Genomic DNA, 15645 nt, shown 5'->3' on the forward strand with positions numbered 1-15645 from the left:
TTAGATTATCTCAAACTATTGAGCAGAGTTCCCTGTGCTATATAGCAGGTGGTTGTTGGTTATCTATTTTAAATATAGCAGTGTGTGCATGTCAGTCCCAAATTTCTAATCTTTCCCTCTCCCTCACCTTTCTTTCCTGGTAACCATCAATTCATTCTATAAGTCTGTGAGTCTGTTTCTATTTTGTAAATAAGTTCATTTGTATCATTTTTTTCCTAAATTTCTCATATAAGCAATATCACATGATATTTGTCTTTCTCTGACTTATTTCACATAGTATGATCATCTCCATGTCCATCCATGTTGCTGCAAAAGGAATTATTTCATTATTTTTAATGGCTGAATAATATTCCATTGTATATATGTACCACATCTTTATCTGTTTGTCTGTTGATGGATATTTAGGTTACTTCCATGTCTTGGCTATTGTAAACAGTGCTACACTGGGGCACATGTATCCTTTCAAACCATGTTTTTCTCCAAATATATACCCAGGAGTAGGATTGCTGGATCATGGGGAATCTTTTAGTTTTTTAAGGAATCCCCATATTGTTCTCCATAGTGACTGGACTAATGTACATTCCCATTAATAGTGTAGGAGAGTTCCCTTTTCTCCAAACCCTCTTCAGCATCTACTGCTTATAGAAGTTTTGCTGACAGCCATTCTGACTGGTGTGAGATGATATCACATTGCAGTTTTGATTTGCATTTCTCTAATAATTAGTGATATTGGGCATCTTTTCAGGTGCTTCTTGGTCATCTGTACATATTCAACATAAATGTTATTTAAGTTAGAGGAAGGAGATGAATGCGAGATAGTTTAGATAGATTTCTTAGGATACAAGATACATGAAAGGTCAGTTTTTTACAGAACTGGTTATACTGAGGCTGCATTCCAAACTAAGGAATATGACAAAAAAAGTGCTATGAATTCTCAAGTTAGATATGGATAAAAAAGAATAGAGCTTTTGTCATTGTCAAAGTTGCCAATTTGGTTGGCATTACTTGAACATAAATTGTTACAAGTAGTTTGAGGCCCATAATAAAGAGCTTTGTATTTCATGATAAGAGACTGGATTTTATCCTGTCAGCACAGTGGAAATAATGATGCAAGACTAGGAAAAAGAAACAATGAGACTGGTGACTTCCTGGAGGTGTTAAAAGTATACAGGGAATGGAAACAAAGCGGGAGAAAGGAGTCTAAAAATGCTAGAAAATCTGTAGAATTGAATATTACAGAAAGAGTAAAAAAAAAAAGACTATTGAGACTATTGAAATAAAGGATAATTTTGAAAGAATTAATTTTAAACTTTTACATGATGGAAAGACAACTGAGGATATATATATATATATATATATATATTAACCTATTACATTTATATTTACATTTATATATATATACATATACACACACACACACACACACACATATATATACACATACACACACACATATAGATCAAACTTCTCATCTCAATAATCCCTCATCCCATTCTTAGAAAATAGCCATGCCTCTTTATTTGCAGACCTAATTGTCAAAAGGAAGCCTCCTAATTGCTTGGAACCTATCTCACAAACTGGTATGCAAGCATAACTCTCCTTTTCTCCTTGTCTGGAAAAACTTTCCTACCTTATCTATGGCCTGTGTTCTGGGTTCTATTTTCCAGAGACTTCACTCCATAGATTTTCTTTTCTTTCTGGGATTTTCAAGCTCTCCCTTTCTTTTTTCTACCTCTCATTTATATTTCAACAGACACAAACTATTTCCATATTAGGATAAACAGCATAAAATAAATCCAAATACCTAAACTTGATCTACCATTCCCTCATGAAACCCCTTCCCTTTCAGCTACAAGTCTGTTGGGTTCTTTTATTTAAAGCAGCTTTTGATGATGCAATTGCAGAACTGGACACACTGAGTGAAGAAAGCTATAAGGACTCTACACTTATCATGCAGTTGTTATGTGATAATCTGACACTAAGGACTTCAGACATGCAGGGTGATGGTGAAGAGCAGAATAAAGAAGCACTGCAGGGTGTGGAAAATGAAAATCAGTGAGATAAAAAAGCCAACAAGAGAAACCATCTCTGACCACCCTAGACCTTCCCATCGCACCCCTCTTGGAAACTCTCCCATTGTTACTGAGAACCACCAAATCTGACTTTTACATTTGGTCTCAGAATTTAAGTTCCTGCCCTGTTGGGTTTTCTTTCTTTCTTTCTTTCTTTTTTAACAGTTTTCAAAAGTTCTTAAAGGCAAGAGTGATTTTCTGTGGATTTTACTGGTCCCAGCTTTTAGGTTCTTTAAGAACACTAACAGGACTGCATAGAAGTTTTTTCAGCATTACTGTACAGTCTCCTGCCAGATATAGCAAATCACCATTAGAAATGGAAATTACATTCGAAAGTCATTAGAATATTACATGATGCAAGCATCTAAGAGAAAGGTTAATCACACTATAGAGGTGTATGTGGTATTATTTTCCCTTTTTCTAATTGTTTAAATTGAATTTTATACCAATGTTTAAAATTAATTGGATGTTAGCTTGAGGTGGTAAAAGATTGCTTGGGGAGTTTGTTGTAATGGTTTTGCTGTAAAAAAGTGTTTCAAACTCTGCTGAAATGTTGCTGAAAAGCATGGTGCTGGTAACAGTTCAACAATCTGTGACTGTTCATTCTTGCCTACTTTTCCTCTCCCTCTGAAACAGGTTAGCATTGAAGGTGGAATGGAAAAGCCTGCATGCCTGTTCAATTCCTTGTTTCTTCTCCTTCCCTCTCTCCCTGGGCCCCGCCCCTCCCCTCCTTCACTGCCTCAACCTCTTTTATTCAGTATGTGTAACTTGAACCTAATTTGTACTACTGGATATCTGACTGGAGCCACAGATACAGAATCTGTATTGTTCTTACTGAAACACAGCATGTATTAACATTAAACTTAAATAAAACAAACCTAAATTTAAAATGCCAAAAAATAAAACTCTAAACACTTACTGTTCAAGGTGAACACATTTCACCTACCTTCAGCTTACTTATATTTATATTACCATTTATATTGCCCTGTCATAACACCACTGAAACTGCCCTCCACAAAGTGTCACATTATTGCCTTACTCCTAAATGTGTTCAGTTCAGTTCAGTCGTTCAGTCATGTTGGACTCTTTGCAACCCCATGGACTGTAGCACGCCAGGCTCCCCTATCCATCACCACTCTCGGAGTTTGATCAAACTCATGTCCATCAAATCAGTGATGCCATCTAACTATCTCATCCTCTGTCATCCCCTTCTCCTCCTGCCTTCAGTCTTTCCCAGCATCTGGATCTTTTCTAATGAGTCAGTTCTTCACATCAGGTGACCCAAGTATCAGAGCTTCAGCTTCAGCATCATTCCTCCCAATGAATATTCAGGACTGATTTCCTTTAGGATGGACTGGTTGGATCTCCTTGCAGTCCAGGGACTCTTAAGAGTCTTCTCCAACACCACAGTCCAAAAGCATCAATTCTTCAGCACTCAGCTTTCTTTATGGTCCAACTCTCACATCCATACATGACTACTGGAAAAATCATAGCTTTGACTAGATGGACTTTTGTTGGTAAAGTAATGTCTCTGCTTTTTAATATGCTGTCTAGGTTTGTCACAGCTTTTGTCCTAAAAGTGTAGAAGACTTTTAGACCATATTTCATTTGCTATCTTAGTAAGGTTTGATACTATTGACCTGCTTTTCTTTTGTGATGGGGTTTCTTTTTAATCTTGTAAAATCACAATTGACTGAATCCTATCCTATGTTGTTTACCCCTTGGTCTCTTTTCAAATCTGTGCCTTAAAAGTTTGTGATGTTGAGGGCATAGTCCTTGTACCCATCTTTTCTAAATCTGCCTACTCTCCCCTTATCTTGTCTACTCCTTTGGCTTTGTTTACCATCTGTATGTTGAGGAATCCAATAGTATTTTTCTATCCCCTTTTAATTCCATAATCACATATACTCACTAATTTCATGAAAACAAGTTCTGGATTTTCTAATAGGCATCATATTCCAACTTGTTTCATAGAAATAAGTTCTGGATTTTCTTATAGGTATCACATTTGTCCAAGCCAAAAATGTTTAACCCCCGTGGCTCGGCTGGTAAAGAATCTACATGCAACCTGGGAGACTTGGATTCGGCCCCTGGGTTGGGAAGATACCCTGGAGAAGGGAAAGGCTACTCACTCCAGTATTCTCGCCTGGAGAATTCCATGGACTGTCCATGGGGTCACAAAGAGTCAGACACGACTGAATGACTTTCACTTCACTTCATACTATACCAGTTAAGCATCAAGTCTTGCTTTAAGAATTATACATCCAGGTAATTTGGAATATAAATAATTTCTATGAAGCTTCAAAATGTAATTTTAAAACTGCTAGCAATTTTTTTGGACACAGCAATTAAATCTTGGGAAGAAGAGTTTCAATTTGTTTTGGAAAAATCCCCTAAAATTATTTTTTTATTATAGAAATACAAAGTGATTTTTCATCCATTGTTCTTGGGAAAAAACTGAATTTTCTACTGACCTCATATTTAAATAGTGACTATGACTTAAAACACTGGAATGCTTATTTAGCAGAATTACTTCCTTGAAGAGTGAGAGAAATATTTATTATTTTGGGTTTATGGGTTTTTTTCCCTTTTATTCTAAATATATATGTTGATAGTACTATCTCTGAAGAGTATTATTCATGGAAGAAGTGAGGGGTGGGTGACGGTGTATGTGTGTTTGTTTGCATGTGTGGTTGGGGTAAATGCACACATAAGTGCCTATAAGTATGTATATCACAGTAAAGAGTTACCTAGAGGAGATAGGAAGCAGAGATGAAAGACAGCAGGAAAAAGGTAGAGAAATATCTTCATCCCATGTAGTTGACGTGATCCTAAACAAAAGAGCCATATTCCCTTTCTAGACTGAAACTCCTCATGTCCCTTTATTCTACATGGAGTAGAGCTAAAGTTCTTTGCTTAAGAGGTCCCACATCCTTGTGATTTTACCAATAAATATTTTCTCTTCCTACCTTGGTCAGTTTAAACTGTTAACAGAATAATATATACTGTGTGGTTTAGATAAGAAACATTTATTTTTCACAGTTTCAAAGCCTGGAAGACTGAGATCAGGGTGTCAACATGGACCTGTTCTTGGTGAGGGCCCACCTTCTGATTCACAGGCAACTACCTTCTCCCTGTATACTCATGTGACAGAGAGAAAGTTCTAGTTTCTTCATTTCTTTGTAAGGGTACTAATCCCATCATGGGGTCTCTATCTTTATGACCTAAACTAACCCTAATTATTTCTCAAAGGCCCTACCTCCAAATACTAACACATTGGGGATTAAGATTTTAGCAAATAAATTTGGGGAAGACACAAACATTCAGTCTACAGCAGCTATTTTTAATGGCTACACTACAGTCAGAAAAAAGGCAAAACAAAAAAACACTTTTGTTGATTAGGACATCTTTCCCTTAAACATTTTTATCATTGATGAAGTTTTATTGAGATTTTCACTTAATTGTCCTGGAAATGCAATCAGTGCAGTTATAGACAGGAGAGCTCAGTTGCAATACAGGCTCTGTTACTAAGCAGACAGAGCTACTGCGTAAGTCATTTAGTTTTTTGATGCTTTAGTTTCCTCTTTTAAAAATAAGGATATTTAGCTGGATGATTTCTAAAAAATTCCTCATTTATAAAGTTCTGATTATATGATTGAAAAATGTAGCATGTGCCATGCAATGGTTGGTAAAATATTTTATCAGTGCAGTTACTTCACTTTAAAGCTCCCCCAAATAGACACTTTTAGCAATAAGTATTTCAAAAATCATTTTTAAGACAGCAATATTTTTAGAATATTTTTTAAAAATGATCTTAAAGAGTAAAGAGAAAGCTGTTTTTTTTTTTTGTTTTTTTTTTAAATTTATACTAATTGCTGGAAACTCTCCTTACACCAAAAAAGCCAGGAGTCCTGCAGGCTATACTATTAGTCCAATCTGTGCTGTTAAATAATCCCATAAGCACAGTGCTGGTAGGGGGCCTGTATGCCTCTTTGTGATGTGACGCTGGAAAACTTATAGAACACTAAGAATGAGAAATAATTGCCTTTTAATGCCAGTGCAGTCTTTAGCAGGAATGCCAAGGAGAGAAAACACCACACAGCAATTTGGTAAGGATGGATATCCTCTCAGACAGGGGCGTATGATCACTCGAGCTTTTCTTCCACCAAAATGACTTCCAGCCAAAGCACAAAGTCCCCTCTAAATATTACTGAATGATGGTAAGTTAACAATTCAGACTCACACCAGAAATATATGAGATCTAAATTAATAATATATTTTTCTACTGCATGTATTCTCATACTGTGCATCAAAGACAGTTTCCTGACTGAAAGGCTATATGTTGTAGGCTTACAAACTATAAACTGAACAATAAGCAAATCTATACATTTTCTTCTCATAAGCCACCTTTCTCCCCCTAAGATGTCCCAGTCATGTTTTCGAAAACATATTTTACAAACATTTCACAATCAAAACTGACAAAGATATTAACATGCCTTAGTGGCTATGCTCAAGGCTTTCACATGAATAAGTAGACTACACAAAAATCAAGTGAAAGCTGAGATGTTAGCATTAATCTAAACTGTCCACTTTGTCAGTAAGTAAAAGGCTTCTTTGCTCTAGGTTGGTGGGGTATAGTAGTTCATAAAAGGCAAGGAACATTAAAAAAATACAAACTCCATGCTTACATATGCATTTTTTTTAAAAAACCTAGGAAATCTCTGATGATACACAAGGTATACAAGACAAAGGAGTATTTAGCATAAGTATGCAGGGCTGGCAATAGGATAAGCATAGTAAAGTACTCAACTCAGGTGCAAAATTTAAGAGAATAGCAAAACCTTCAATAATCAAGGTATATCTAATGTGATATTTTTAAAATAACAATGCCAAAATTCGATGAAACAATCTAAAAAATTACATAAAAACAATGTGTTACAGATTTTTTCCCTTTCAGTTCAGTCTCTAGTATGGCTTGGTTTTTTATCTTGTTAGACTTTGAAGCTTAGAAAAAATTCTGAATTTAAGATAAAAGCTTCAGTGTAACATTCTAGTATTGCTCTATTTTGGCACTAAACACATTTTGCAGATGTAGATTAGAGTCTGCCTCACTTACGTTCTAAACATACTCCTTATGTCTCTCCATACATGACCACTGGAAAAACCATGCTAAGGTCTTCAAGGCAAGAACCATGTCTTCTATTTCATATGTTGTGTTATACATGCAATGATTGCTTGATTAATCCTTATTAATAAACTGGTTGGATTAAATGTTTGCTGATAATATAGCTTTCCTCATTAATTCTTAAGCTCTCTTTTCGATATACCAAAATAAATACAGAACAAAATAGATGTACTTTGAGGGATAAGAATTTATATTTTGATATATGTTTTTAAATGTATTATGTTTCATGTTTTATTCAAAAGAATATGAGTTGGCTGTCAAATTATATAAAAGTATGTCAAAGCTGTATATTGTCACCTTGCTTATTTAACTCATATGCAGAGTACATCATGTGAAATGCTGGGCTGGATGAAGCATAAGTTGGAATCAAGATTGCCAGGAGAAATATCAATAACCTCAGATATGCAGATGACACCACCCTTAAGGCAGAAAGCAAAGAACTAAAGAGCCTCTTGATGAAAGTGAAGAGGAGAGTGAAAAAGTTGGCTTAAAACTCAACATTCAGAAAACTAAGATCATGGCATCTGGTCCCGTCACTTCATGGCAAATAGATGGAGAAACAATGGAAACTGAGAGACTATTTTTTAGGGTTCCAAAATCACTGCAGATGGTGACAGCAGCCATGAAATTAAAAGACGCTTGCTCCTTGCCAATATCCGCTGGATCATCGAAAAAGCAAGAGAGTTCCAGAAAAACATCTATTTCTGCTTTATTGACTATGCCAAAGCCTTTGACTGTGTGGATCACAAAAAAACTGTGGAAAATTCTGAAAGAGATGGGAATACCAGACTATCTGACCTGTCTCTTGAGAAACCTGTATGCAGGTCAGGAAGCAACAGTTAGAACTGGACATGGAACAACATAATGGTTCCAAATAGGAAAAGGAGTACGTCAAGGCTGTATATTGTCACCCTGCTTATTTAACTTATATGCAGAGTACATCATGAGAAACGCTGGGCTGGAAGAAACACAAGCTGGAATCAAGATTGCTGGGAGAAATATCAATAACCTCAGATATGCGGATGACACCAACCTTATGGCAGAGAGTGAAGAAGAACTAAAGAGCCTCTTGATGAAGGTGAAAGAGGAGAGTGAAAAAGTTGGCTTAAAGCTCAACATTCAGAAAACTAAGATAATGGCATCTGGTCCCATCACTTCATGGGAAATAGATGGGGAAACAGTGGAAACAGTGTCAGACTTTATTTTTTTGGGCTGCAAAATCACTGCTGATGGTGATTGCAGCCATGAAATTAAAAGACGCTTACTCCTTGGAAGGAAGGTTATGGCCAACCTAGATAGCATATTTAAAAGCAGAGACATTACTTTGCCAACAAAAGTCCACCTATTCAAGGCTATGGTTTTTCCAGTGGTCATGTATGGATGTGAGAGTTGGACGGTGAAGAAAGCTGAGCGCCGAAGAATTGATGCTTTTGAACTGTGGTGTTGGAGAAGACTCTTGAGAGTCCCTTGGACTGCAAGGAGATCCAATCAATCCATCCTAAGAGAGATCAATCCTGGGTGTTCATTGGAAGGTCTGATGTTGAAGCTGAAACTCCAATACTTTGGGCACCTCATGCGAAGGGTTGACTCATTGGAAAAGACCCTAATGCTGGGTAGGATTGGGGGCGGGAGGAGAAGGGGACGACAGAGGATGAGATGGTTGGATGGCATCACCGACTCGATGGACATGGGTTTGGGTAGACTCCGGGAGTTGGTGATGGACAGAGAGGCCTGGCGTGCTGCAATTCACGGGGTCGCAAAGAGTCGGACACGACTGAGCGACTGAACTGAACTGCTCCTTGGAAGAAAAGCTATGACCATCTTAGCGTATTAAAAAGCAGAGACATTACTTTACCAACAAAGATCCATCTAGTCAAAGCTATGGTTCTTCCAGTATCATGTATGGATGTGATAGTTAGACTATAAAGAAAGCTGTGTGCCAAAAATTTGATGCTTTTGAACGGTGGTGTTGAAGAAGACTCTTAAGAGTCCCTCGGACTGCAAGGAGATCCAACCAGTCCATCCTAAAGGAAATCAGTCCTGAATATTCATTGGAAGGACTGATGTTGAAGCTGAAACTCAAATACTTTGGCCATCTGATGCAAAGAACTGACTCTTGGAAAAGACCCTGCCTGATGCTGGGAAAGACTGAAGGCAGGAAGAGAAGGGGATAACAGAGGATGAGATTGTTGGATGGCATCACTGACTGGATGGATATCGGTTTGAGGAAGCTCCGGGAGTTAGTGGTGGACAGGGAAGCCTGGCATGCTGCAGTCCATGAGGTCCAAAGAGTCAGACACGACTGAGCAACCAAACTTACTGACTGTACTTTTGTGGAAATAACAAGGAAAATATTCTATTTCCAATTTATCAATGTAACCAAAATAGATTATTTTTTGAAAAAGTAGTTTACTGGGAAGTATAAGGTAAGGGGATAGTGAGATAACAAAAAAATAAGCTATGAAGTGTTTAACTTACATATTTCTAATGGTAATTTCTTTTTAATAGAAAATAAAAATATGGTTAGCCTAAAAATATAGGTTAAATATGTTTTAATTTTTATCAAATGCAAATCAATGTAAGAGAAAAATGAAACTTCTAAAACCAGATATGGACCATGTCAGTCAGTCAGTCAGTCAGTCAGTTTGACAATCCTTTCATTTTCTTTTGCCCATTACTTTTTCTTATGTTTTACTCATATGTAATTGTAACTATTACAGAATCAGTAAGACTTTGTTTACAAAAACCATCTATTGTTTTTGCAACATGCAGGAGAAATTTCCTACTTGCAGTTTTCTATCATTGGAGATATCTTATATACCTCAGTTCAGTTCAGTCGCTCAGTCGTGTCCGACTCCTTGCAACCCCATGAATTGCAGCACGCCAGGCCTCTCTGCCCATCACCAACTCCCAGAGTCTACCCAAACCCATGTCCATCAAGCCGGTGATGCCATCCAACCATCTCATCCTCCGTCGTCCCCTTCTCCTCCCGCCCCCAATTCTAACCAGCATTAGGGTCTTTTCCAATGAGTCAGCCCTTCGCATGAGGTGCCCAAAGTATTGGAGTTTCAGCTTCAACATCAGACCTTCCAATGAACACCCAGGATTGATCTCTTTTAGGATGGATTGATTGGATCTCCTTGCAGTCCAAGGGACTCTCAAGAGTCTTCTCCAACACCACAGTTCAAAATCATCAATTCTGCGGCGCTCAGCTTTCTTCACCGTCCAACTCTCACAACCAAACATGACCGCTGGAAAAACCATAGCCTTGACTAGACGTACTTTTGTTGGCAAAGTAATGTCTCTGCTTTTAAACATGCTATCTAGGTTGGCCATAACCTTCCTTCCAAGGAGTAAGCGTCTTTTAATTTCATGGCTGCAATCACCATCAGCAGTGATTTTGCAGCCCCAAAAAATAAAGTCTGACACTGTTTCCACTGTTTCCCCATCTATTTCCCATGAAGTGATGGGACCAGATGCCATGATCTTAGTTTTCTGAACATTGAGCTTTAAGCCAAGTTCTTCACTCTCCTCTTTCACCTTCATCAAGAGGCTCTTTAGTTCTTCTTCACTTTCTGTCATAAGGGTGGTGTCATCCGCATATCTGAGGTTATTGATATTTTCCTGGCAGTCTTGATTCCAGCTTGTGTTTCTTCCAGCCCAGCGTTTCTCATGATGTACTCTGCATATTCTTTTATTTTTTGTGGTATATAGTTTTCCATAGCACATATTCTAGTTTTTCCATATGATGGCTTAATTCTGAGTTGAATTGTGTCCCCAAAATGTGTATGTTGAAGAGCTAATCCCCAGTATCTCAGAATGTGGTCTTAGTTGGCAACAGTGTTTTTATAGAGGGGATTCAGCTAAAATGAGGTCATCGTTCAGTTCAGTTCAGTCGCTCAGTCATGTCCGACTTTTTTCAACCCCATGGACTGCAGCACACCAGGCTCCCCTTTCCATCACCAACTCCCAGAGCTTGCTCAAACTCATGTCCATTGAGTCGGTGATGCCATCCAACTGTTTCACCCTCTGTTGTCTCCTTCTCCTCCTGCCTTCAATCTATCCCAGCATCAGGATCTTTTCCAATGAGTCAGCTCTTCTCATCAGGTGGCCAAAGTATTGGGGGTTCAGCTTCAGCATCCATCTTTCCAATGAATATTCAGGACTGATTTCCTTTAGGATGGACTGGTTTGATCTCCTTGCAGTCCAACTCTCAAGAGTCTTCTCCAACACCACAGTTCACAGCATCAATTCTTCAGTGCTCAGCTTTCCTTATGGTCCAACTCTTACATCCATACATGACTACTGGAAAAACCGTAACTTTGACTAGACAGACCTTTGTTAGCAAGGTTATGTCTCTGCTTTTTAATATGCTGTCCAGGTCATTGGGAGGGACTCTAATCCGGTATAACATGTCCTCATAAAAAAGGGAAATTTGGAGACAGACTCACACAGGGGGAATGTCATGTGGAGATAAAGGCAGAGATAAGACTAATGCTTCTACAAGCCCTTCTACAAGCCAAGGAATGCCAAAGATAGCCAGCAAACCAGCAGGAACCAGAGAGGCAGGGGGTAGGTTCTTTCCTCACAGTCCTCATAAGGAATCAACTCTGCTGACACTTTGATTCTTGGACTTCTAGCCTCTAGAACTGTGAGGCAATACATAATTGTTGTTTTTTTTTTTTTTTTTTTTTTTTTAGTAAAAATGCCAACTTGGACGTGCAAAGCACTTCTCTGCTTGCAAGCTGCTTTTTTTTTTTTTTTTTTTTATTTTATTTTATTTTTTATAAATTTATTTATTTTAGTTGGGGGCTAATTACTTTACAATATTGTAATAGTTTTTGCCATACATTGACATGAATCAGCCATGGGTTTACATGTGTTCCCCTTCCTGGACCCCCCACCCACCTCCCTCCCCATCCCATCCTTCTGGATCATCCCATTGCCCCGGCCCTGAGCCCATAATTGTTGTTTAAGCCACCCAGTTTGTGCTGCTTAACTACACCGCAGCAAACTATACAGTGACAAAATCAACAATTAATTTTGATTTCAAACAACTGAAATTTTAAGAAATGCATAATCAATTGGCTTGAAAAAATTTATTATTTTTAAAAAAGATTAGTTTGTATGTTGGCTTTATCGCTTACCTTTTCATACAACAGATAAATACCTATATGTTGCTGTTGCTGCTGCTAAGTCGCTTCAGTCATGTCTGATTCTTTGTGACCCTATGGACTGTAGCTGCCAGGTTCTTCTGTCCATGGAATTTTCCAAGAAAGAATACTGGAGTGTGTTGCCATTTCCTTCTCCAGGGGATCTTCCCAACCCAGGGATTGAATCTGCATCTCAGGTACCTCCTGCATTGGTAGGTGAATTTTTTTTTTTTTTTTTTTTTTACCACTAATGCCACCTGGGAAGCCCCCAGATTAAGCATAGAGGAAAGAATGATGATTATATTTAGTATGGAATCAGGAAAGCAAAGTCAGATGAGGACAAAGACTTAATAAAGTTTGAAGGATAAATTGTATTTTTTGCTTGGACAAGTGTGCAACTGACATTTCAGATAAGGTAACACGGCTTAATAGAGGCAATAAACATATTTAGAGAACTCAAAGTAGTTTGGTAAGCCCATGGCAAAAACTGCATTCATGGAGGAAACAGGTTAATCTATAGGTGGTGATGAGAATCATCCTGTATAAGAAGTAACTGGGCTTCTCAGCTGGCACAGTGGTAAAGAATCTGCCTGCAAATACAGGAGATGCAAGAGATGCAGGTTTGATCCTGGGTCAGGAAGATCCCCTGGAGGAGGAAATGGCAACCCGCTCCCGTATTTTTTACTTGAAAATTCCATGGACAGAGGAGGAGTAGTCTGGCAGGCTACAGTCCAGGTGATCGCGAACAGTGGGACACAACTGAGTGACTGAGCGCACAGTCACTAGAAGAAAGATACTAGGGATGTTATAAATACAATTTTCACTTAAAAAAAAGAAAAAAAAAACTGTAATGGAGGATTAGAGAACAGTTGCATACAGTGGCTGCTGCTGCTGCTTAGTCTTGTCAATTGTGTCAGACTCTGTGCGACCCTACCCCATGTAGTGTATAGCCTGCCAGGCTCCTCTGTCCATGGGATTCTCCAGGCAAGAATACTAGAGTGGGTTGCCATTCTCTTCTCCATGCACAGAATGGAGGTACCAGTAATTATTTTTGCAATTGTGATCATCTCATATGCCCAAGAGGTTGTGCCCTACACAGCTCTAGGGATACCATTCTCAAACTCCACTGGAACTGCTGCATTCTACAAGCAACTTTTATGAGGAGGGACACTGAGGCCCTAAACTGATATACTAAGGATGCATGGTGAAATGTTAAGAAATAAAATTGAAATAAAACAGAGAACTATTGGATACTGGAGTAAAGGTAGAAGAAGGAGTCTAAGTGATTTTTCATAGTTTGTCTTTAATTGCTAACAGTACTCCAATAAGACAGCAAATGTGGTAAAAAAAAAAAAAATGCAGTTTTGATTAGAGTCTGCAGAAGACAAACATATTCTATTAGTTTCTTTTTCACCAATAATCACAGGTTAATATTTAAATGGATATGTTTAAAAAACAACATTGTGTTCAAACTGATTTTGAATTTAAATAGTATTCCACTTGTAAAAGGATCCTGGCATATGGCATACAACTGTCAGCTTTAAAATGTTTTTACCATTGGCCCTCATCTCTTCCCCAAATGTTGGACTATTTAACTGTTTAGAACAAAGGAAAATGGAGTTCAGTGGTCTAGTTAACAAATTTCTGATTTAAAACATTGCATAAATCAAAGCTAATACATTTCATTATAAAGGTCCATTCCATAGCTAACTGACTTTGTACTACCAGTGAAAATTTACTTGCTGACATGTTTTTAAAACATTTTATTAAATTAATCCATTCTAATTACTCTTTTATTGAAAGAATAAATAAAAGGGATAGTTGGATATAGGGCAACATTATATGATAAATAAATGTCAGTACAATAGCCAAGAGCTTCTTAAAAAGAAGTGTATATATATATATATATATATATATATATATATATATATACTCTAAGTCAGTGAAATTGCAATGTATGGCCACATTTTTTAAAAGGCATTGTTAAAATGTATTCAGATTAGAATTTAACTTCCTGTGTATAAAGTATTTAAATAATTTTGCAGAAAAAAAAGAGAAAGAAGATGCAAGCAGACAGAAGTAAGTTTAACACAACACTGAAGATTGTAAGTAGATACAAACAAGAACACAAAGATGTCCTGATGGTTAACATACTGACAGAATGTCTGGTTCTTCTCTCATTCACGAGAACCATTTAGAAAGGGTGGTTTCCAAAAAGTTGGTGAGCCAGTGGGATTGAGTGCTACACTTGGAACAGATTTCTGACCACAGTGCCAGATGAGAAAACTGGCCCAGGATTTCAAGAACGTATCCAGTTTGGTGGTAATGTTTCCAAAATTAACATGAAATACTTTATTCAATCTTATTTTTACTGGATCAAATCTGAATGATTTTGCTTTGTTGTCTCATTGGGTTGGTTTAAGCCTTGTTGATATGGCATGTAAACAAAAAATTTCTTCCCCTTGTATAGGAAAAGAGGTTAAAAGCATAGAAACTTAATTTGAAAAACAGCCCAACTGTTACTACTTTTTTTTTCCTTCTCCTCCATGACAACTTCATTGTAATAAACATATACATACCTTTTTGTGCGGTCAAAATTTAGCCCAAGATTACCATTATTTACAGCAAAATAACAGCCATAAATGTGATCTGGACTCTCCATTAGCTTCTTAGCTTATCAGTTCAGTTGAGTCACTCAGTCATGTCCGACACCTTGCCATCCCATGGACTGCAACACACCAGGCCTCCCTGTCCATCACCAACTCCTGGAGTTTACCCAAACTCATGCCCATTGAGTCGGAGATCCCATCCAACCATCTCATCCTCTGTCATCCCATCCCCTTCTTCTACTGCCCCCAATCTTTCACACCATCAGGGTCTTTTCAAATGAGTCAGCTCTTCGCATCAGGTGGCCAAAGTATTGGAGTTTCAGCTTCAACATCAGTCCTTCCAATGAACACCCAGGACTGATCTCCTTTAGGATGGACTGGTTGGATCTCATTGCAGTCCAAGGGACTCTCAAGAGTCTTCTCCAACACCACAGTTCAAAAGCATCAATTCTTCTGTGCTCAGCTTTCTTTATGGTCCAAATCTCACAACCTTACACGACTACTGGAAAAATCAGAGCCTTGACTAGATAGACCTTTGTTGGCAAAGTAATGTCTCTGCTTTTTAATATGCTGTCTAGGTTGGTCATAACTTTCCTTCCAAAAAGGGAGCATCTTTTTATTTCATG

At 37.8% G+C, this 15645-nt stretch overlaps 1 long non-coding RNA gene across 1 annotated transcript in view; it reads right to left on the minus strand.

Moving 5' to 3' along the window:
• The window catches only part of LOC145524088 (uncharacterized), a 410741-nt gene that overhangs the window by 110356 nt on the left and 284740 nt on the right, over nucleotides 1-15645 (minus strand). The gene's annotated exons all lie outside the window — the stretch shown is intronic.

Source organism: Giraffa tippelskirchi, chromosome 10, assembly GCF_054371585.1.
Source record: "Giraffa tippelskirchi isolate mGirTip1 chromosome 10, T2T-mGirTip1v1.2.pri, whole genome shotgun sequence".
Classification (NCBI taxonomy): Eukaryota; Metazoa; Chordata; class Mammalia; order Artiodactyla; family Giraffidae; genus Giraffa; species Giraffa tippelskirchi.